This window comes from Euprymna scolopes, chromosome 8, assembly GCF_053919585.1.
Source record: "Euprymna scolopes isolate OS-2025 chromosome 8, ASM5391958v1, whole genome shotgun sequence".
NCBI classification, from domain to species: domain Eukaryota; kingdom Metazoa; phylum Mollusca; class Cephalopoda; order Sepiida; family Sepiolidae; genus Euprymna; species Euprymna scolopes.
The window spans coordinates 123,937-146,876 of record NC_136489.1 but is presented as its reverse complement, the minus strand read 5'-3'; positions in this window follow the sequence as shown (position 1 = coordinate 146,876).

Below are 22,940 nucleotides of genomic sequence, written 5' to 3'. Positions count from 1 at the left end.
AAGATATATAGCAATAACATACTGAATTTTCAAAAGTCTACAGAAATTTTAAATGTCTGTGCAAAAAGGTTTGGAAACTTATTGAAGGCGCTTCATAGTTATAAGAAAAATGAAAGAAATTGGAATAATGAATTAGTATATCAAGCAGAAACAGGTCTTTTGCTCGAGATGTCGTGAAGAACCTCTCAGAACAGAACCAGGTTAGGAGAATCAAAAGTATTAATATATGGTCCACTTCATATTTTAGACAACAGCATCATATTGGATGATCATGACCCATTAGGAAAGACATTGAAAGTAAGTGGATTCCTTTAGGAACGCATTAAAAATCCCAATGTAAGATGAAGATTTAGACGTTTAAGCCTACCCTACCACACACACACACACACACACACACACACACACACACACACACACACACACACACACATTATGTTACAATTTGGTGCCGTGGCCAGGATGTAATGCCTGGGATGTGATGTTCTTTTAGTGCCACCCGAGTAAAGAAGGGCTTGTCTGTAAATGCCAGGGTCAATGATTTTGTTGAGAACGTTATGTACAGTAGGACTTAATTTTTTTGGAGAGGAGACAGAAAAAAGTTTTTTTCTTTGCTTTTGAGAATAGTCTTTTTGATACCGAGTGGGATCAACATAAGCATGGAATTGCTGTTTCACGAATGGACGTCCTGTTCCTGTGAGCTATGAGTTTAAAGCCGGTTTGTAGTTTCAGACTTGGAAGGATGGAATAGGTGTTCCCTCCATATAGATAACAGGTGAAGACGGTGGTTGTGATAATCCTTATGGTAAGTAACCGATACTTGCTAGATATCGGTTATTACCATAGTGAGGTTGTAGGATGGACGGAGATTGACGAGAGAGAGAAAACGAACGAGGAAGATCGTGCTCGGTGGATATCAGACTGACCACCACCCCGGATGTCGCCAGGGGCCGTAACTCCTGTGACACCTGCGGTGGTCTCCCTTTATTTGGTAAAGACATTACAATGCTCTCTCTCTTTTTTTTTTTTTTTTTAAAGAGTTTATTTTATTATTATTATTTTTTTTATATTCATCAAGGAGTTTGTTCATGCGTGGTGTGACTGGAGTGTTTGCGTTGCTGGGTCGGAGGGAAGCATCTGTCAACCTAAGGGAAAGAAAATGATAATTGTGCATTATTATGTACATGGGTATTTGTAGCATTTAGCAATCAAATCTTTTGGGTGACCGTCTTGTGCGGCCTGAGCGTCTGAGGTTTGAAGAGTGTTGTCCCTGGTTTTCTTTAGATTTTGGTGATGCTGTCACATGCACGTGTCCCTCATCTTCAGATGAAGAGTATTCAGGTGGGTCATGTGTGAGGTTTCTTAGTGGCTTAGGGATTTTTTTGAAGAAGCTGACATTTCTTGTAATTTGGTTGTCCTTGTGTGTGGCAGTAATCATGGATCCCTTTTTTTTGTTATGGTTAATGGGTTAGGTTGATAGGGGGTGTGTGCCTTTGAAGTATGGTCGCTTTTTACAACGACGGTGTCACCCACACTCAGATTATTGGGCTTTACATATACTTTTCTGTCAGCATATTTCTTTATTGTTTTCTTGGCTTGAGTGTCACGTACCCTAATGCTATGGTCTCCAGCTATAGGTGCAACTAGGTGTGGCAGGCGGTTTTTTATGGTCCGGCCAAATAGAATTGAGGCTGGGGAAACACCGGTGGTGCAGTGCGGTGTCGTTCGGTAATCTAACAGGAATTTGAATAGCTCCTGCTTACAGCTTTGGCCTTTGATTAAGGCGGCTTTGATGGATTTTTTTACAGTGCGCATGAAGCGTTCTGTTTCAGCATTGGCCTGGGGCCATAGAGGTGTTATCTTCCTGTGTCTGAAACCGGTGATGGAGGCGTAGGTTTTGAAATCATGGCTGTTGAATGGTGGGCCATTGTCTGTTTTGAGGGATACTGGTACCCCGAATTCGGAAAATATCTTGTCTAAACGGGGTATGACCGAGTTTGTTGAGATAGAGTCCAGGATATCGACAACAACGTAGCGTGAGTACTCGTCTGTGACAATAAGAAGATATTTCCCATTCTGGAGATGTCCAAAGTCAGCACTAACCTCTGTCCATGGGGCTGCTGGTAGTGGGGACATTTTCTGCGGCTCCCTTGCCGTTTTGTGAGTGCTGATCTGACAGGTGTGACAGTTCCTGATGTTTTCTTCTACTAAAGGCTGCATGTTTTTAAACCAGACTTTTTCCCGGAGGAGGGCCATGGATTTCACGACGCCTTGATGGCTGGCATGGGCTATTTTGGCAGCTCTGTTTTGTAGGGTCTCAGGTAGCACTATCCGGCGCCCTTTCAGAATGATACTGTCCTCATGTGCTAGTGATAGTTCATCACGGTTGGCATGTAGGGTGAGAAACGTGGCTTTGTTTATGCCGTCATTGGCACCTTGCCATTTGTTGGTGAGGATGGCTTGCATGACTACAGTGAGCGTCTTCTCTTTCGCAGTTTCCATTGCAACTTCATCAATTGTCATTGCTTTGGGGGTCGACGTTGAGAGAATATAGTTTATATACTCCTCCGCTATTTTCTGCTCCCTGTTGCTTGGTGGTAGATGTACTGGATTGCGGCTGAGATAATCGGCTGGGTTGTCATGACCTGGTCAGTATGTGACAGTCATATTGTATGGCTGTGTTCTCAAAACCCAACGTTCAATGCGCGCAGATTGTTGGGAGCGGGTGTTATTAAAGATCGATGTTAAGGGCTTATGATCTGTATGAACAGTGAATGGGGCCCAAAGATATATATGTGAAAGTGTTCACATGCCCACGTGATGGCGAGGGCCTCCCGCTCTGTTTGAGAGTATCTTTGTTCAACTGTGGATAGTGCTCGGCTTGCAAATTGTACTACCCGCCCGTTTGTGATAGTACCGCAGATATGCCTACAATACTGGCATCGGTATATATCTCAGTATGTTTATTAGGGTCAAAGTAGGTAAGTGAGCATGCTTTGCTCAAGGCCTCCTTGAGGTTTTTTAAACATTCAGTGTGGTGCTCAGTCCAGGACCACTGAGTGTTTTTTTTTGTTAACTGACGCAGTTCATGAGTCAGGGTTGCGTAGTCTGGAATGAATTGTGCACCGCAAAAGTTGGTCATCCCCAACAAACTTCTGACTTATGATGCGTTTTGGGGGTCTGGTAATTCGAGGATTGTTTTTATTTTAAGGTTACTTGGGCTGATGCCTTCATTACCGAATGTGTGTCCGAGGAATTCCAATGACCTCTTGTTGTATTCACATTTGCTGCTATTCAGTGTTAAGCCTTTTTCGCGTAGTCGTTGAAATACTTTCTGGAGATTTCCGTCGTGGTCTTGCTGGTCCAATCCAAAGCAAAGAATGTCATCACTGATGTTGATGGCTCCCTCAATCCCTGCGAGTGCCTGGCTAATCTCTTCCTGAAATATTTCGCTGGCGGAGTTGACACCGAAAAATAGTCTTTTGTATCTATATAGGCCCAGGTGTGTTGCGAACGTGGTAATGTATCGGGATTCTTCAGCTAGTTCCAACTGGTTGTAGCCCTGATTGAGGTCTAACTTGCTAAAGACACTGACTTCCGATAGAATGGCCTTCAGCTCATCAAGTGTGGGGGTAGGGTGACGTTCCCTTTTGATAGCTTTGTTTGCCGCTCTCATATCAATGCAAACTCTGATTTTACTTTGGTCTTTCTTAGGTACCACCACAATAGGGGATACCCACGGGGTTGGTCCTTCCACTTTTTCAATCACCCCCAGCTTCTCGTCTTTCTGTATTAGCTCTTCTATGTCCTTCCTTACATGAAAGAGGACTCTGCGGTATCTCTGAGCGATGGGTGGTATATTTTCATCTATGTACAGATGGACTTTTTTCTCTTTAAGTTTACCTAAGCCATTGAATAGGTCTGCATAGTCCTCCAAAAGCTTAAGAGTTGTCTGCGGGATTTGTGTGTCAGAGTTGCTGATGTGGTTAACTGGGAGCTTTTTTGCTGATAAAAGTTTAAGCTTTTCACATGTTTTCCAGCCAATGATAGGTTTTTCTGGGCTTTTTCTTACATGTATGTTAGCTTGGCAGGAGATGCCCCCAAACTCTAGGAGGGTCCTAAATTGGCCTAGAACTGGAGTAGTTTGCTTGACACCAAATCCAGATATCACAGTTTTTGTTGGTCGGAGACATGGTGTCGGTTTTAAACACTTGAAATCTGCTTCAGACAAAATGTTGATAGTGGCTCCTGAATCGGCTAACACATTGAACGTTTGGTGGCTATTGCCAAAAGATATATCAAAACAGGGAAGGTTTTTCATCTTACCTGTATGAAACACATATTCTGTGTCACTGCCGCTGGTTGAGTCCTGCTGGTTGTCCTCGATGCAGTTCACCGGTCGGCGGCTGGTTTGGACTTGTGGACGTGGAGGACGATTTGTTCTACGTTGTCTGTCCTCGTCGTTCATTTTTCTAAAACAGACAGAGGCGAAGTGCCCCCATCTCCGGCAATAAATGCATTGGCTCTGGAATGCTGGGCAAGACGTTGGTCATGTGGATATTTTCCGTTGCAATTCCTGCACTGAATTTGCCGGGGACAGTCACGTGTCTGTCGCTGTCCGTACGTGACTTTGTTTACTACTGCAGTAGTAGTTTGTATTGTCGTGTCCTCTAAGCGCATTTGATGTAGGTGCGCTGTTATTGTTCCGTCGTCCTGGCATAATTAATCAAGTCGTGTAGTGACATGTTAGAATTTATTAAACCCTTTTGCCGGACTTTTTCTGATGAACAGCCTGTTATCAGTTGAGACTTTATCTCAGCGTTTGCGTCTGCAAAGTGACATGTAGCTGCTGCTTCTTTCAATTTCCGGTAGTAGTCCTCTACATTCGGCGTGGTTTGTTTGATGTTACGGAATACAAATCGGTTGTATTCCGTGTTATTTTGGGGGTTGAAATGAGCCTGTACAGCCGAGACGAGTTTGTCGAAGTGGGTTTCGTTTTCTCCTGGTGTGGTCTGTTTGGCTGGTAATTCGTCAATGAGGTCGTTCATCGCCTCACTAACAAACTGAAACAAAAATGTAGTAGGCGAAAAAAAAAAAAAAATGTTCTGTCAGCAACAGTACAACTTAAAAATAGTCAATATCGCCCACCTCCAGAAGAGAGGGAATTCCTGTCCGTGATAACCGTGGTAAAAGAAGACACACTCCAATCGCCAGAAACACCCACACACACAGTTTGCAGGACACTGCCGACTCGTCTCTAGCCTCCTGCTTTTATAGTGGCCGGGAATTATCCATTTGCATAATCACATGAGACAGAAACGTGATTTTCCGAGAGTTGCATGGGGTAAATGCTAATAAAAACCCCCGGACGCCATCTTGGAATTCTCTTTTTCCCCCCAACTGGTGACACAACAGACATATCCGAGGTAAGCTCTTTTTCCCCTCATTTTAGTTATTGCTGCTTCTGCTACACTCCCCCCTGATCTCATGATCACAAATGGGGCAGGGGGCAGTCGTCTCTGTCTGGTACTTCTCCGAAGAACCGGAGGCAGCACTTCCTCCCTGCCATCCTCCTCATCGCCATTATTGCCACCAGTCTGCTCCATAGGCGGTGTTTCACAATCAGGGCAGGGGGGCAGTATTCGTTTCTGTCGGGTACTCCTTTGTAGAAGCAAGACGGGTGGTCCTTCCTCCGCTTCTTCAGTATGTACATTATATGGCTCAAAATCTTCGTCGTCCTGCATCATACTCTCTGTCTTTTCAGAAGACATCATACTGTCTGAGTCTCCCTCTTCCTCCGATGTAACAACATAATGGCGAGGGCGCAGATCCTTCACGTGACGAGGCACACCGTCCACCAAAATCGACTGAGGGCTGATCACCTTGGTCACCTCACCCTTGCCGAACCTCGTGGTACATCGATTTTGCGGTCTTCTGACCCATACGCGATCTCCAACCTGGTAAAAGCTGTACTTGGGACCTGGGGACGCAGTTGCGAGATAGGTCTCCTTTACTCGAACTTCGTATTGATAAATCCTGTTGGCAGGCGCAGTGGAGGGAGATGTGTCGTCTCTTGGTGTGATGTTATACCAGTAGACAGCCTCCTGTATGGGACAACACATTCTAGCCGCTATTCGTTTCACTGTACGATGACATCGCTCCGCTATGCCATTCCCGGCTGGAGCGTATGCACAACGGAATCGCAAGTTAACTCCCCATTTACATGCAAATGCTTGGAACATATTGCTGCAGAAAGCTGTGTCATTGTCTAAAAGGAGTTCATGCGGCGCGCCACGCTCGAGGAACACTGCCTCCAACTGATGAATCACGCTTGCCGAGTCCTGCCTTGCCAATTTCCTCCAAATGGAGAAACACGATGGACCACAGTCTGTTAAAGTTAAAAAATGGAAGGTGCCATAATGCGTGATATCCAATCCAATTCTCTGCCAATTCTCGTTAACTTCCAGCTTTCCCTTTTCCCACCTGACTGGTGCTGGGTCAATGGACTGACATTCCTCGCATTTCTGTATGACCGTTCTGACAGTTGCTTTTGTCGTGGTTGGACATCTTCTCCTGACAAAGTAGGTAGTGCGTCGCACCCCCGGATGTCCACTATCTTTGTGAATAGCCATGATTTGACTCTCATCCAGCTCGTCTGTGTGGACCGCGCCTATCACTGGGTCAAGACCGTTTTTCTTTTTCATTGCCTCAAACCACCGCTGTGGCACTCGTGTCAGTCGGTCAGCAATGTTTCGTGCTGATGGAACCAGCGTCACATCCACTGTCAGCCCGTACTCTTTCACGAGCTCCTTAAGAGTGCTAAATCGCCTCCTAATAAGCATCTCGCTTGCTGCTTTGGTGCGTACTCGCGCCTTTCCAGTTAGCGTGTCCGAGACCCAATGGTATACGCAAACAGAATCTGTCTTTATGTGTAGCACCTTGCTCTGCCACTGGAGAGCCAAATTGATGCCTTTCAATACGGCATCCAGTTCAGCCAAGTTGATATGTTGAGAGTCATCTTCAGGTCGCAGCCAACATGCATCTTCCAGCACAGTTTCACACATCTCCAAGGCTGCCCCAATTGCTAGGGAGCTAGCATCGACCCATACATTCAGCTCTTTGCCGTCCACACACCAATTTCCCTGTGCCGGATCGTTCTGCTGTGCAGATTTTAAGGTTTCGAACATCATACGATGTAGTACAGCGTCCCTTGCTTCATCATCCCAGCCCTTCGTTACCGAACTTACTCTCCTTCTGAGTATTCCGCAAGCCACACGAAGCCAACCGCACACCGGAAAGTGCCCGACAAGTCGACCACACAGGGAAAAGATTGTTTGTCGCGTAACAATACTGGGAGCCTCCGGAATTGCATTTCCTCGCTTCCACCGCAGTTCATTGCGTTCCATCCTGACTGCCAATCCCAGCACCCGTGCACCGTCCTTCAACTGCTCCGGGTTCTTGCACTCCAACCCGAACTGCGCGAGGTGTTCTTTCACACGGGTCGCGGGCACCACGTCTTCATTGACAAAAATGTCATCAATGTAAGCAGATGCTGCGCGGCTTATAACTTCTTCCTGAGATAGTACTTCGCTGACAATTGCTCTCATTATCAAGGGAGCCACATTCAAACCAAACCCCAGACGGGTCAGACAGTATTTTTTCCCATCGATTTCCACAGTCTGGTATGGCCACAGTGTCTCATGGACCCGGACTTGTAGGTATGCTCTTCTGAGGTCCAGTAGAGACACGTTAGCACCTTTTTGTCTCCACTCACGCAGCTTAGCCGCACAAACATCTGCGTTGGCCGTAAATGTGTCTACGTAAGGATTTAGCTCCCGGTAGTCCATTACCGGCCGCACTTTGGCTTTGTTCTGCTGTATCACAGCCATCAGGGGAATTAGACCTTTGGGGGGTCCCAATTTATCCTCTGGGTATGGCACGAGCCAACCATTATCTATCCAGGTGTGGAGCTCCTGCGTGTATTCTTCACAAATTTCTGCTGGCACTGGGTACTCTGACACTCGATTATGCAGCCTTTCAGGAGGGGTGGTCCACAGACCATTTCCACGATGCGGTCCACGTTCGGTTTTGATGGTCAAAGGTAGCAGTGAAATCTGGTTCATCGATAGAAATGGCTGCGCATTTAATACTTTTCCTGGCGCCCAGCCGCACTGATCCTGTAGGCTTGACAACGACACCTCCTAGAGCTTTTATGGCGTCGATCCCTAGAAGCAAGTCAAATCCCAGTGGCTTGCCATGCACCACCAACACATCGACTCTGGCAGACACACCTTCATCAGTGGATACAGAGACTGTTCCAACACCGCAACACGCATGGGACATTCCACTAATTGTGTTGACATTTACGTTTGTTTTTCTCCAAGACCGGCACTGGTCTGCATGTAAAATTGTCCTGGAGCATCCTGTATCAATAAGCGCCAAACATCGCGTCCCGTCAACATGGATGCTTATCACCGGGAGCGTCGTGTTCACATCTTGGTTGGGAAGGAGACTGGCGCTTATGCGTCCTCCCCTTGCTCGTTTCCCGAGCAGTTCCGAGCCCAGTGTCCACTCTCACCGCAACGGTAACACCGTGTTCCACGTTTTCGACAGTCCCTTGCAAGGTGGCCTTTAACATTGCATTTGAAACAGGTCACGTTAACAGGATTATTCTGGGCCCTGTTGTTGAGTGAGCGTGTGGCCGCAACCACATCCTGATTTTGTTCGCCAGTCGTCGTCAAAATTCTTGCTCGTGACATTAGCTCCCCCATGGTCAGGGCTTTGATGTTCGGCACCTGTTGAAGAGCAATTGAGATGGTGTCAGGGAATCCAGTAACAAAAATTAATTTTGTGAGTGTCTCTGAGCTTTCTCCTGTGAATCCGGCCAATCCAACCAACTGCCTGATCTTGTTGGTGTACACATCCACACGTTCACCAGCCCATCTAACCATAGTTATTTTTCTATATGCTGCAAACGTGTCATCAGTAAATGCCTCCTTTAATCGAGCCTCAATCTGGTCTATTTTCTTTTGATCGTCCTCCTCCATTTCCATGTAGAGGGCCAGCGCATCGCCTTCCAGGTATAAAGGTAGCAGACTCGCTACGTCATCCACCTGCTGAAGTTGTGCGACAAGTCTCATTTTTTTCAGCCACGCTACAACGTCTCCCTCGCCAGAGAACGGCTTGATAATATCACTGCTTATCCGCACCTTCGCCATATTCGCGCCGAAATAGCTTGAAACAAAAATGTAGTAGGCGAAAAAAAAAAAAATAAATAAATGTTCTGTCAGCAACAGTACAACTTAAAAATAGTCAATATCGCCCACCTCCAGAAGAGAGGGAATTCCTGTCCGTGATAACCGTGGTAAAAGAAGACACACTCCAATCGCCAGAAACACCCACACACACAGTTTGCAGGACACTGCCGACTCGTCTCTAGCCTCCTGCTTTTATAGTGGCCGGGAATTATCCATTTGCATAATCACATGAGACAGAAACGTGATTTTCCGAGAGTTGCATGGGGTAAATGCTAATAAAAACCCCCGGACGCCATCTTGGAATTCTCTTTTTCCCCCCAACTGGTGACACAACAGACATACCCGAGGTAAGCTCTTTTTCCCCTCATTTTAGTTATTGCTGCTTCTGCTACACAAACGTTAGCAAAATTGCTTTTTGTCTTTTATCGCTCTCTATGTCGTGGGCGATAAAATAGTTCCTCAATCTGCTAATGTATTTCGTCCATCTTGCTGCTTTGGCTTCTGACTCGCAGTCGAATTCCGGGTAGTGAGGTAGGGCAGCCATGTTTGTTTTGCAACACGTGTGACTGTTTGTTGTTGTTGTTTTTTTTTTCGTGTTTTCTTATGTCTATTTTTGTAAATTACTCTATCCTCGTCGCCAATGTGATAATCCTTATGGTAAGTAACCGATACTTGCTAGATATCGGTTATTACCATAGTGAGGTTGTAGGATGGACGGAGATTGACGAGAGAGAGAAAACGAACGAGGAAGATCGTGCTCGGTGGATATCAGACTGACCACCACCCCGGATGTCGCCAGGGGCCGTAACTCCTGTGAAACCTGCGATGGTCTCCCTTTATTTGGTAAAGACATTACAGTGGTTATGTGTGGTCATCGTGTGATTAATTAGGAAAATATGTGAGGAATGTAGAAAAGCCATTGACACATTACAATACTAGCTGATGGCCAAATATTTGCAGGAATTATGGTATGACAGTTTTCTTCATCAGTGGGGTGAGTATAGTTGGTTCCCCTTCAATTAGACAGAAGTAGAAAATGTAAGTCGCCACCATACATTTTGATAAAATGATAGAGAAAGAGTATTATGGGATAGCTGGGTAAAACCATAGAATTATCTATTGGTTAATGTATCTATCTGCTTATGTGGTTAAATATGAATCTGTCTGCCTAGCTATCTTGTTGATTATCAGTATGTCTATCTAGCTAGCAAAAAGTGTTGAGTCGGTTCCCCTGAATAATGGAGAAACATGGTTGACACAATTGTAGGGTCATAAAGGGTTACTGTTGGCAGAGTTCATACTCAAAAGCTTGGAGTTTGCACCGGAAATCAGTAGGTGGATTACCATATGATAATAGTATCTGTTCTTCAGATGCTGCACTTCTATTTCTTGTTCTCTTTCGGTGGAGGAGAAATCCTTCACGACTGAGACAATTTTTATTTTTGTACCTTTTCTCCACGTTAAAAAACGACCCTGGTGTCTAACTCTGTCCCGTGGGGAGGCATTGTAAATAGGTACCATATGATAATGTCATGTGTGTTCCGTTTTGGCTGGGAATTAGAGAGTTGAACGTAGACACCAGAGAAAGTAGACGTGTTAGAACGAGTCTCACCTTTTGAAAATACTCCAAAAGGTCTAAAATAATGAAGAGAGAAGCAACACAGCTAGGAAGAGAGTCAAATTCGCCCTGGGCTGCCGATCATATATCTTGAATTGCTGGAAGTGAAATGAAGATCATAAGAACATATCACTATCTTGAGTCTGTGTCTTGTGAAGCCATTCTGTTAAACAGATTCTATGCTCAAGATGTTGTGAAGTACAGAATTAGGTCGACAGAATCAAAGTATGTGGTTCACTGTATATTTAAGAAAACAACATTACGTTGGACGATCACAACCTATTAGGAAAGACATTGAAAGTAATGAGACTTCTTAAGGAACTCATTAAAAGACCCGATGTAAGATTAATCAGATTAGAACGTGTAAGTGTACCCTACCCCACACATGCATTATGTTACAGGTAGCCTGCTGTTGACCGGCACTGGAAAGAGAAGCTTGACAGCAACAGGGATTGGAACGGATAGCCTGACGGGAACAAGCACTGGAGTCAGTAGCTTGACCTGTACAGGCACTGCTGAGGGCTGCAGGAAGCGCTGGAAGACATCAGAACGTGCTGGAAACTGCAGGAGTAAGCCAGAGTCTGCTGGTTATAGAAAGGTAGGCTAAGGTTGGGTTGGAATCCAAAATAAACACATTGAGGCTGGGATTTGAAGGTATTCTAGTACCTGAAAAATAAAGAATTGGAGACATGGAGCTTTTATATACTAGCTAGCTAAGAGACTGATCCACTGTGGGATTGGCTTTTTCTTCTGCACTGGGATTTTGCTTTTCTAGTCGGCGTATGCCATGCCCTAGGCAAGGAACTCTTACTCAAGCTTATTTTGTACAAATGTGTACAAACTGACTGTGTATCCACCTATGACTAAACTGTGATTGAGATCATCTATCGCATCTGATTTTAATTTTAAACTGATGTTTAAAATACAAAATGAGATGTTGATGAGAAGGTGGCTCCCCTCACACCCTATCTCTATGCATGAAGTCTACACTACCAGTCTAGCTATGGCTAAGGTCACTAAAAACACCATTCATTCCTCCCTATGCCATAAGGGATCTGTGTTGTAGACAATAGATGCTAAATCCAGGATTGTCACCTGATCCGGGCAATGCAAGCCGTGACCTCACTGACATACTCCCAGAATTGATGGAGCTTAGAACAGGCAAAATATGCATGTTCTGTTGTTTCAATTATATCTTCTTCGCACCATGGACAAAAAGGATTAATTTCACTTACAATACTGAATAGTATGCCATGGACAGGTAGAGCATTTCTTACTAATCGTTAGGACAGGGAAAATTTTGAGTTATTAACATAGTCCCAGTCTAGCTCCCAATTCCATGGGACCTCCTCCTCTGACAGTTACTGACATTCCCCTAACGCTCCAATGCAATCCTCTCCATTAATTTCTGATAAAATGCCACTCCACTGACCACTGATTCCTGTCGAATTTCACTTTAAAATCCGGATCACTAATTGATATCCATCTCTTTTCTCTGGCCTCTTTGATCCCTTTGTTGATCCGCTCTGTCACTGCGCACCCAGCTGGTCTGAACCTCACACCATTGCTGCTGATTTTGACACCTCTAAGTCAGCATATCACATCCATTCCAACAATTGCTTGTATTCCAGGCACCAGTTGGTCAGCAAAAGCCGCATGGAGCTACATCTGGTGATCCTCAATTTTAATAGTGATGTTCCTCCTCTTTTTATACTTCACTCGTGACCCTCCTAATTCCTGCTAGCTCTGCCAATCTTCTATTTGGGGAGATTGTTAGAAGAGGCAATGTAGAATACATGTCTTACTCCACCTTCCACTAGTTAAGCCATTCTGACAACAAACTATTTGTAGCCAGGTTAGACTTAGATAAGAATACGAAGCTAGCTGGGTACTTGTAGTAAAATACCCCCTTACTGGAGATAGCTTACTTCTGGGAAAAGCTAGCCGAACATATTCAGAGGGGTCTAATTGGGACAGTAACCGGGAGTATGTAGTGGGTTAACGTTATATCTAGCATAAAAGACGTATGAGTTAAATATGGACAACACCTCGCCTTAAATGACGTTATGGAAGAAGCCACCAGTTCAAAAACGAATTAGTTGCTCCATGGACATTGAAAAACTCAACAACTGGTCGTTTGTTGATTCAACCAATGCTTGGGTACACAATCAACATGAACGATGCATACCAACCTCAGTACAGACTCGCTTGTACTTGGCACTGCGGACTTGCTTACAAGCCCTCCTGCGAACTGACTTCAACCATACTTTGCTTAAACTCTGCAGACGCAATTGCAAACTAAGAACGTGCAGACTCACTTGCACTCACACCGCACTTTCAACCACACAACGGACTCTGCAGACGCATTGCAGACTGACAAATAATTGTGTAGACCCACTTGCACTCACCAATCATTTTTAACCAACCTTGCTGAGACACATACAAAACGTATATCTATTATTAATTGATAACAATCAATTATCCAGGGAGAGGGCCTTGTCGTGGCGCACTCACATCGTATTTTATGTTTTGCTACACCAGCCATTTTTTTCATTTGGGAACTGTTGTAGCAATGCACTAAACCAATTACCTCCCTTTGTATAGGCCCGGATGTAACCTTACCAGCCTAGCTTTCATGCTCAATAAACATCAATTTCATCGTTCCTCTGTTCAGCTCTATTTTCTATAAATAGCACCCCAATAAGTAACACTTCATGGTGGCTAGCGGTAGGATTAAATAGCCATGAATAAATATGTACAGAAAGAACAGCACTACGACGGCAACAAAGAAAAGAAAATAACAGACAAAAAAAAAAATCTCGCGCACGCACAGTCAGCCACAGCCAGTGACCATGTGGAGATACGAACGACACCATATTGGAAAAAAGCGTGAGTATGTATTATTTACACCTCTTAGAGCCTGTAATGTAATCCCCCATTAAGGAGCTTTAGAACTATGCTGAGATAGCTTTTTCCCAGGTGACGCCAGATAACTCGAGGATTTAAGATAGTGAAAATAAATATAGATATATTTTAATTCACTGTCAAAATGGATATATTCTTTTTTTTATTTTGGTTGGAAGACCTGAGATATTTTGTTATTTGGGAAAAACTCAACAGGAAATGCGAAGATGTTAGACGAACATATTGTACTGGCTGAGTGATGGCTGATAACCTCGAGGTTATGGGATTTTTAGTCTTGAACGGGGTCTCAGATTATGACTGATAATGGCCCCCAGTACTCTGAACATTCGTTCCAAAACTTCATAAAATCCTGAGGTATAAGACATGTGACAAGCTCACCCCACTATGCCAAAAGCAATGGCTTTGTGGAAAGACATCTGAGACATATCAAGTCGATCATAAAGAAGCACAAAAGGGAGAGAACTGACATCCACCTTGCTCTGCTTCAAGCCAGGGCAACACCAATAGATAGCAAACTCCCTTCACCAGCCGAAATACTGTTTGGCAGACCAATACCTACTACTCTACCCAGCTGGTCAGAACCAGACAAAGAAGACCACCACGACCAACTACAGGCAAGGTCGTCAAACATGAAGACCCACCATGATCAGCACAGCGGAGCCAGACCGCTACCACCACTATATACAGGCCAATGTGTGCGGATACTCAACAGGATGGCACCCAGGGACCATCCTCAAAAATGATGAGGGACCCAGTAGTTATATAGTCGAAATACCTAATGGTGCAAGACTCCGTTGCAGCTGCACCCACCCGCGGGCCATACCTTTCTCAGCAACTAAGAAAGTATGTTTTCAAATCCCTGAACCTGATATCTCACATGATATGACCAAGCCAGAGGAAACAAAGGCTGGGGACAAAACCAACTAAACCAACAGCAACACACCCCCACAGGACAAACGCAGGTATGGCCCACTCCTAACCAAATCTGGCAGAACGATAAGAAAACTCTCACGATACAAAGATTGACCCCACTCCACAAACCAATGGCATGAACTGTCACCAAACTAAAAACAAAAACACACACACACACACACACAAATAAACACAATGAACTAAACAGGGGGGATGTTGTAGTAATGCCCTAAACCAATTACCTCCCTTTGTATAGGCCTGGATGTAACCTTACCGGCCATGCTTTCATGCTCAATAAATGTCAATTTAATCGCTCCTCTGTTCGGCTCTATTTCCTATAAATAGCACCCCAATAAGAAACACTTCATGAACAATCTAATATACACCGCCTAGCAGCAAGTAACCGTTTTGTGAAGACGACCTGAGTTGAAGTAAATCTAATTTCAACCCTTTCCCCATGAAAATAGATAGCAGAGACTTTAATTCCGAGCTGAATCGAACATAAACACAATCAATTTACACATGGAACTCTTTTGGTTGTATTTGTGTAATAAATTGCGAACAGACGGGCTTACCTGACAAACGCTCGAGGTGTGCACTCTGCAAAGCGGGCACGTCCAAAGAAAAATGGCAAGATGGCGGCGGCCGGTTAATATTGCCAAGTAATCACGCAAAATCTCGTGTTCTCTCGCACACACGAGAGTTCAGCTTAGCATAAAAACGAGTCACGTTGAGCAAGAAGGGAGAAGGAAAAACGTAGTCAAGACAAAGACGACGCTCCTGACGCCTGAGAAGAAAAAAGAAGAAAAAGAGCAAGAAGTAGAAGAGGAAGAAGAGAACGATACATGAGAAGACGAGGTGTGTGCGGTTGTGAGTAAATCGAAACAGACAGAAAAAAAACTCTGATTACAGTATTTGATTCAGCAGAGAATTAATACCATTCATTTATTTTCTCTCTAAGCCTGGCGCGTGTTGTAACAATACTTTCTGATAAATACAGCCATCCTCAGCCTAGAAAGATAAGTTTTGCAAGGTCCAACAGCCCCCCGCCCTCTGTGGCACGGGGGACAAGTAATGAGGCGGAAACGGAAGACCACAATCCCATCTGCCACCATCCCACCACCAACCCAACAACTGAGGCAGCAACAACAACAGCAACGTCCACAACAGCCGCAGCAAACGCCATGGCAGCAGACACAGCAGCAACAGCCAAACCAGCCGTTGAACCAGCCGCAGCAACAACATCAGCTGCCGCGGCCAATTCCACAACCAATGCCACGAAAACAGCGGCAACAACAAAAACAGCAGCAGCCAAAGCAGCAGCAGCAACAGCCAGAACAGGAGCAGCTGCAACAAAAACGGCTGCAGCGACCAGAACAGCAACAGCACCAACCAGAGAAACAGCAATTAGAGGAGCAGCAACAACCAACGGTCCCCACACTAATTGAGACGGGGACTAAGCGCAGAAAACACTGCTCCTCTGAGGATGAATCTGCTAGCGAGAGGGAGAGGAACTCAACCTCACCACTCCCCGGTTCATTCAAAAGAATAAAAAAGAAAAGCAAAAAAAGGAAAGGGGAAGAAAAGGCAGCCCCCACTCCCTGTGAGCATACACCACCTCTAACAACAACACAACCTACTTCCACCCCCAAACCACATACTGCACCAACACTAGACACCGCACCAACACCAACACCAACATCAGACACCGCACCAACACCGACACCAGACACCACACAGACACTCGTCCCCACACGAATGCAAATTGAGCCGCCATATCAGAAAGAAAGAATGAACCTGGGAGGGGGAGAGACCCTTCAGATTCTCCCACTTACGGACTCACTCCAACAGGGACCCTCGCCCTCGAAACGAGGGAGGAACTTTGTTTTGTAGACCCCCAGTCTATGGCAATGGACTTACCACACCGGCAGAGAAAAAATTTAAAACCTCTGCTAGACTGCCAACAGATAGGGGGGAAAGACGTTAATGTCCCCTCTAATTTCCCGGACGCCCCACGGCTAACAACTTTCGTCAGGCTTCATGAGGCCTGCAAGACCAACGTGTGGACAATGCTGGAGGCCTCTGAAGGGGCTGGTCCGGGAATTGAACTGATTAGGAAAAATGATCCTTCCCTTGAGGAACTTGCAAAACAATGCAAGGGAAGGGTCACAGTGTTGGTCCATCCGTCACTTTATAGGGCCCTTAAATTGACTTACCCTTTGGATGTTGGCGGCATTGTGAGAGAAGGTTAGGATATGAAAAACCTGACCACCTTGAGCATTGCATACAACGTTGGTGTCCTTTCCCCGGCTGACTTCGGAGCTGAGTGTAACACACCTTAAGGTAGGTACCATGGCTTTGAATTTGGCTAGTCTGAATGTGAGGGGCTTGAGATCATCGGGCCGGGCGGCTCGCCTCCGGCGCGACCTCTTGTCCTGGATGTGGCTGCGATTCAGGAGACACATTTCATTTCTTCTGTGGACTGTCAGGTGCTGGCCCGAGACTTTGAGGTTTTATCAGTATATGGCAGCCCGCGGGGGAAGGGAGTCTCCTTGCTAGTTAAATGTGCCCTTTCCGCGACGGTCGACGTTGTCCATAGAGATGCGGAGGGCAGGCTGGTCGTGGCAGATGTTGCCGTAAAAGATTCTGTGTTTCGGGTGATTGTGGTTCATGCGCCCAGCACTGCTTGTGAGAGGGTCTCATTATTCAGTCAGCTTGACACGTTTGTAGATTGTCGGAAGCGGGTAGTTCTAATGGGGAAATTGGAATGCCATCTTAGACCCCGACATAGATAAGGTAGGAGGCGAAGCTAGAGGGTCGGAGAGGTGTGAGTCCAGCCTGGCTGATCTGATGGCTAGATGCGGACTGGTCGACAGGTTTCGGGTCGAGCATCCAGGGTGGGAAATGTGGACGTGGACCAATAGCGTTTCCTCCTATCCAAATACCTATTTGGACAGGATGTTAGTTAGGAGAGGCGAAGTAGACTTCCTATTCTGTCCCACGTTCACTTGGCTAGGCCAGACGGACCATAAATTAGTTATGGCCCGGCTGAAGCTAGGAAATAGGCATAAGTTAGCGGGGTACTTGAAGTTAAACACCTCCCTTCTGGAGATAGAAGACTTCCGAGATCAGTAAAGAGAATTGATTAAAAAGGCACTAGTGGGAGCGGTTACCGGGAGTAAGTGGTGGTTAGGTCTCAAAGCCAAGATCAGAAGCTTCTCCGTCAAGTATGCCTAGCGCCTCGCACTAGATAAGGCCAAGACGAAGAAGCAGCTAGAGCAGAAACTAGCCCTGGCTACGGGGGAGGGTGATAGGGTTAGTCAGGAACTAGCTAAGCAGGACCTTCTACGCGAGACTAGCGAGCGTTACGAAGGCCAAGTAGTTAGAGCTAGGCTTAGAAAGATAGGCAATGAAGCAGTCAATTCTGATGCAGACCTGCGCCGTGAGGTTTCTAGGCGTGGCTCGGACAAATACATTGCGAAAGTCAGACATGTTCCGACAGATGCTGCAAGCTATGACTAGCAAATACCATATGTGGGGGTAACCTCACATATCTGACCTTGGTCACTGAGGGGGCAACCCTTCATACCAACGGTTACTAATCCAGCTCCCATTTTCCACCTCTCGGGAGCTGGTCCCCCCTTTCCCTCCCTCCATCTCCACATTAAAAAACGGCCTTGTGCCTAATTTGCTCAGTGGGGAAGCAAATAAACACAACAGTTTCTAATCCAGCTCCCATTTCCCACCTCATGGGAGCTGGTCCCCCCTTTCCCCCCCTCCACATTAAAAAACAGCCTTGTACCTAATTTGCTCAGTGGGGAAGGAAATAAATCCAACAGTCCCCCCGCCCTGTGTTGCCCAAAGTGTAGTATCTGTTCTGATACATACACCGCACAAGGCAGTGCTGTTCTTGCGACACATTCTCGTGCCCGGAACACCTGACGAGCTTTTTGGGTAGCGTTCTGTCCGGACCCCCACTTTGTCTGTCTTTCTCTGCTCTACCCCCTCATGGGGGGATCCGAGCTGATAATTCACGACTTTCGCGCGAGGGAGGGTCGGAAACACCTTCTCTCTTTCCTCCACTAACTTCCCACTCCCTCTCTCAGTTCTATCTTCCCTCTTGCCGCCTTTTGGTGTCAAAGTCGGCTCCCCACTTTGGACGCCATCTCCACGTCACTAAAAACAGTGAATTTTTTTTTCGGATTTTACCATACACATTGACTGACCATGGAAACCACAGATACAGGAAGAGAGAAAACAGAATCAACCCCTAAAGGGAAACTTGTATCAGAAAACACCTCCAAGATAGCGGAACGATCTTTTAACCCCACAAAAGACCCCTCGCCCAAGACATCAGAGAGATCTGCATGGGATAAAACCGCTGATAAAAGACTCTCCCCATAGGAATATAAACACTTGTACCTTACCAAGTACAAGGAATATATTGAGGGGAACGTCCTCAAGCCAATACCTGAGGCGATGGAGAACAAGATCCTATCCTTCATTACTTCGGACATCCGGGCAAATCAGCTCAAGGGTATGAAAAAAGAGGAAATGGCTGAGCTCCTCCAGAAACTGAATATACCTGCCAAGTATATACACCAGAGGAGCTTTGCGATGTGGGACATACTTTTCCTCAACAAGGATGAAGCAGAAAAGTTCTCATGCACAGAACTTAAATGCGCATGTATCAAGTTACTGCCAGAGTATCGGGGCAGGAGGAGAATCCGAGTACAAATATTCAATGCTCCTGCTGATCTACGCACAGAACTGCTGGGAGCTTTCCTCAGTAATTTTGGAGAGGTGGAGCGGATGGACCCGGCACGCTCCAAAAACGGTGTCCACCTGGGAAGTTATAAAGTAGCAATGCGTGTCAAGAAAGAAGGCATACCAGCTACAATATTTTTCAAGGAAGCCAACATGACAGTGGTGGTTGAGGGTCGGCGCCCTCATTGCTGGTCTTGTCTGAAGCAGGGCCACATGGCAAAGAACTGCCCCCAAAAAGCAGTTACAAGCCAACCAGCGCCATAAGTAAACACAGTTCCAGTGGCTGGGGTGGCAACAGCCACTGAAACTAAGGAATCACCAACATCAGCCCTTGAGTTGGCAAAGGCCAAGGATCAATGGAGTACGGTGGCAGGGCATAAATGGAAAAACGCATCTATCCCCACATCATACCAACCACCTGCTCAACAGCAACAGCAGCAACAAAAGTCACAGCCACAACAACAACAGCAGCAGCAACAACATAAGCAGCAGCATGAGCATGAGCAGCAACAGCAACCGCAGCAACAACAACAGCTGCAGCAGCCAAAGCCACAAAAGCATGCTGCAACAACAACTGTCGCAACAGCAACAACAGCAACAGCCAGACAAGCAGCAGCACCAACAGCCACCGCAGCAGCTTGAGCAGCAGCAACATCAACAACAGGAGCAGCAACCAGGGGAGCAGCAACAACTAACGGTCCCCACACCAATCGAGACGAGGACCAAGTAGAGGAAAAACTACTCCTCTGAGGATGAATCAGCTAGTGAGAGGGAGAAGAACCCAACCTCACCACTTTCCGGTTCACTCGAAATTCAGAAAAAGAAAAAGAAAAGAAGAAAAAGTAAAGAAAAGGTGGCCCCCACTCCCTATGAGCATACACCATCCCAAACAACAACACAACCCACTTCCCCCTCCAAACCACACATTACACCAGACACCGCTCCAACACCAGACATTACAGCAACACAAGATACTGCACCAACACCAACACCAATAACAGACACCGCACCAGACACCGCACCAACACCAGACACGACACCAACACCAGACACTGCACCAACACCAGACACCACACATACACCAGACACAGCATCAACACCAGACACTGCACCAACACCAGACACCACACAAACACCAGACAAAGCACAAACACCAGACACCACACATACACCTGTCCCCACACAAATGCAGGCCGAGCCACCTCCCCAAAAAGAAAAGAGTGAACCCGGGAGGGGGAGAGACCCTTCAACTTCTCCCGCTCACGGACTTACTGCATCAGAAACTCTTCCCCTTGAAATGAGGGAGAAACTGTGTTTTATATACCCCGTGTCTGCGGCAATGGATTTACACCACCGACAGAGAAAAAATTAAAAACCTCTGCTGGATTGCCAACAGATAGGAGGAAAAGACATTAATGTTCCCTCTAATTTCCCGGACGCCTCACTGCTAACAACTTTTGTCAGGCTTCCAGAGGCCTGCAAGACAAACTTATGGACAATGCTGGAGACCGCTGAAGGAGCTGTTCCGGGAAATGAACTGATTAGAAAAAATGACCCTTCCCTTGAGGAACTCTCAAAACAATGCAAGGGAAGGGTCCCAGTGTTGGTTCATTGGTCACTTTATAGGGCCCTTAAATTGACTTTCTCTTTGGACGTTGGCGGCATTGTGAGAGAAGATCAGAATATGAAAAACCTGACCACCTTGAGCATTGCATACAGTGTCGGCGTCCTTTCCCCGACCGATTTCGGAGCTGAGTGTAACACATCTTAAGGTAGGTAGAGATTTTGAGGTTTTCTCAGCATATGGCAACCCGCGGGGGAAGGGAGTCTCCTTGCTTGTTAAACACACCTTGTCCGCGACGGTCGACGTTGTTCATAGGAGTGCAGAGGGAAGGCTGGTCGTGGCAGATGTTGCCGTAAAAAATTCTGTGTTTCGGGTGGTCGCGGTTCATGCACCAAGAACTGCTCGTGAGAGGGTCTCATTCTTCGGTCAGTTCGACGCATTTGTAGATTATCGGAAGCGGGTAGTGCTAATGGGGAATTGGAACGCCATCTTAGACCCCAAGATAGAAAGGTAGGAGGCGAAGCTAGAGGGTCGGAGAGGTGTGAGTCCAGCCTGGCTGATCTGATGGCTAGACGCTGTCTGGGCGACAGGTTTCGGGTCGAGCATCCGGGGCGGGAGATGTGGACGTGGACCAATAGCGTTTCCTCCTATCCAAATACCTATTTGGACAGGATGTTAGTTAGGAGAGGCGAAGTAGACTTCCTATTCTGTCCCACGTTCACTTGGCTAGGCCAGACGGACCATAAATTAGTTATGGCCCGGCTGAAGCTAGGAAATAGGCTTAAGTTAGCGGGGTACTGGAAGTTAAACACCTCCCTTCTGGAGATACAAGACTTCCAAGATCAGTTAAGAGAATTGATTAAAAAGGCACTAGTGGGAGCGGTTATAGGGAGTAAGTGGAGGTTAGGTCTACAAAGCCAAGATCAGAAGCTTCTCCGTCAAGTATGCCCAGCACCTTGCACTAGATAAGTCCAAGATGAAGAAGCAGCTAGAGCAGAAACTAGCCCTGGCTACGGGGGAGGGTGATAGGGTTAGTCAGGAACTAGCTAAGCAGGACCTTCTACGCGAGACTAGCGAGCGTTACGAAGGCCAAGTAGTTAGAGCTAGGCTTAGAAAGATAGGCAACAAAGCAGTCAATTCTGATGCAGACATGTGCCGTGAGGTGTCTAGGCGTGGCTCGGACAAATACATTGCAAAAGTCAGACATCCGGATGGACGCACCCTGGAATCGACACGGGAGATCTGCGAAGGGTTTCGAGAACATTTCGAGGAGCATTTTACGCAGCAGCCCGATCTTCCGGTCCTTGAGTTTAGCGACTATTTGGCAAACTCTCCCCGCCTCGAGGTGGCTAGAGCAGCTAGTTGCGAGGGCCGGGTGATGGAGCGGGAGGTCTTTACTGCGCTGAAGCAGGTCAGCTGTGACAGATCGCCAGGACTTGATGGTCTGCCATACGAACTGTACTTGAGGTTGTCGCCCAAGTTTCTGCCTCTTCTGACGGATATGTTCAACCATTGTTTTGCTCAGGGATCCATCCCAGGGCAGGTAACTAAGGAAGTTATCACATTGCTGAAGAAAGGTGACGGGCATGGAGGGGAAGAGTTAGACGACTACAGGCCCATAACTCTGCTAAACACAGAGTTGAAAATTTTGGCCAAGGTCCTGTCGAATCGGCTGCAGGTTGTTATCAACGAGTTGGTTGAACCGGAACAGAACTACGCTGTGAAGGGGAGATCGATTCAGAACAACTTGCACCTGATCCGCATGATCCTAGAGGGGGTAATAGATGACGACACGGAAGCCGCGCTGATCAACTTAGATCAGTCCAAAGCTTTCGATAGGGTCGATCATCGTTTCCTGGCATTTGTCTTAGAGACCGCCGGTTTTAAACCGGACTTTTGC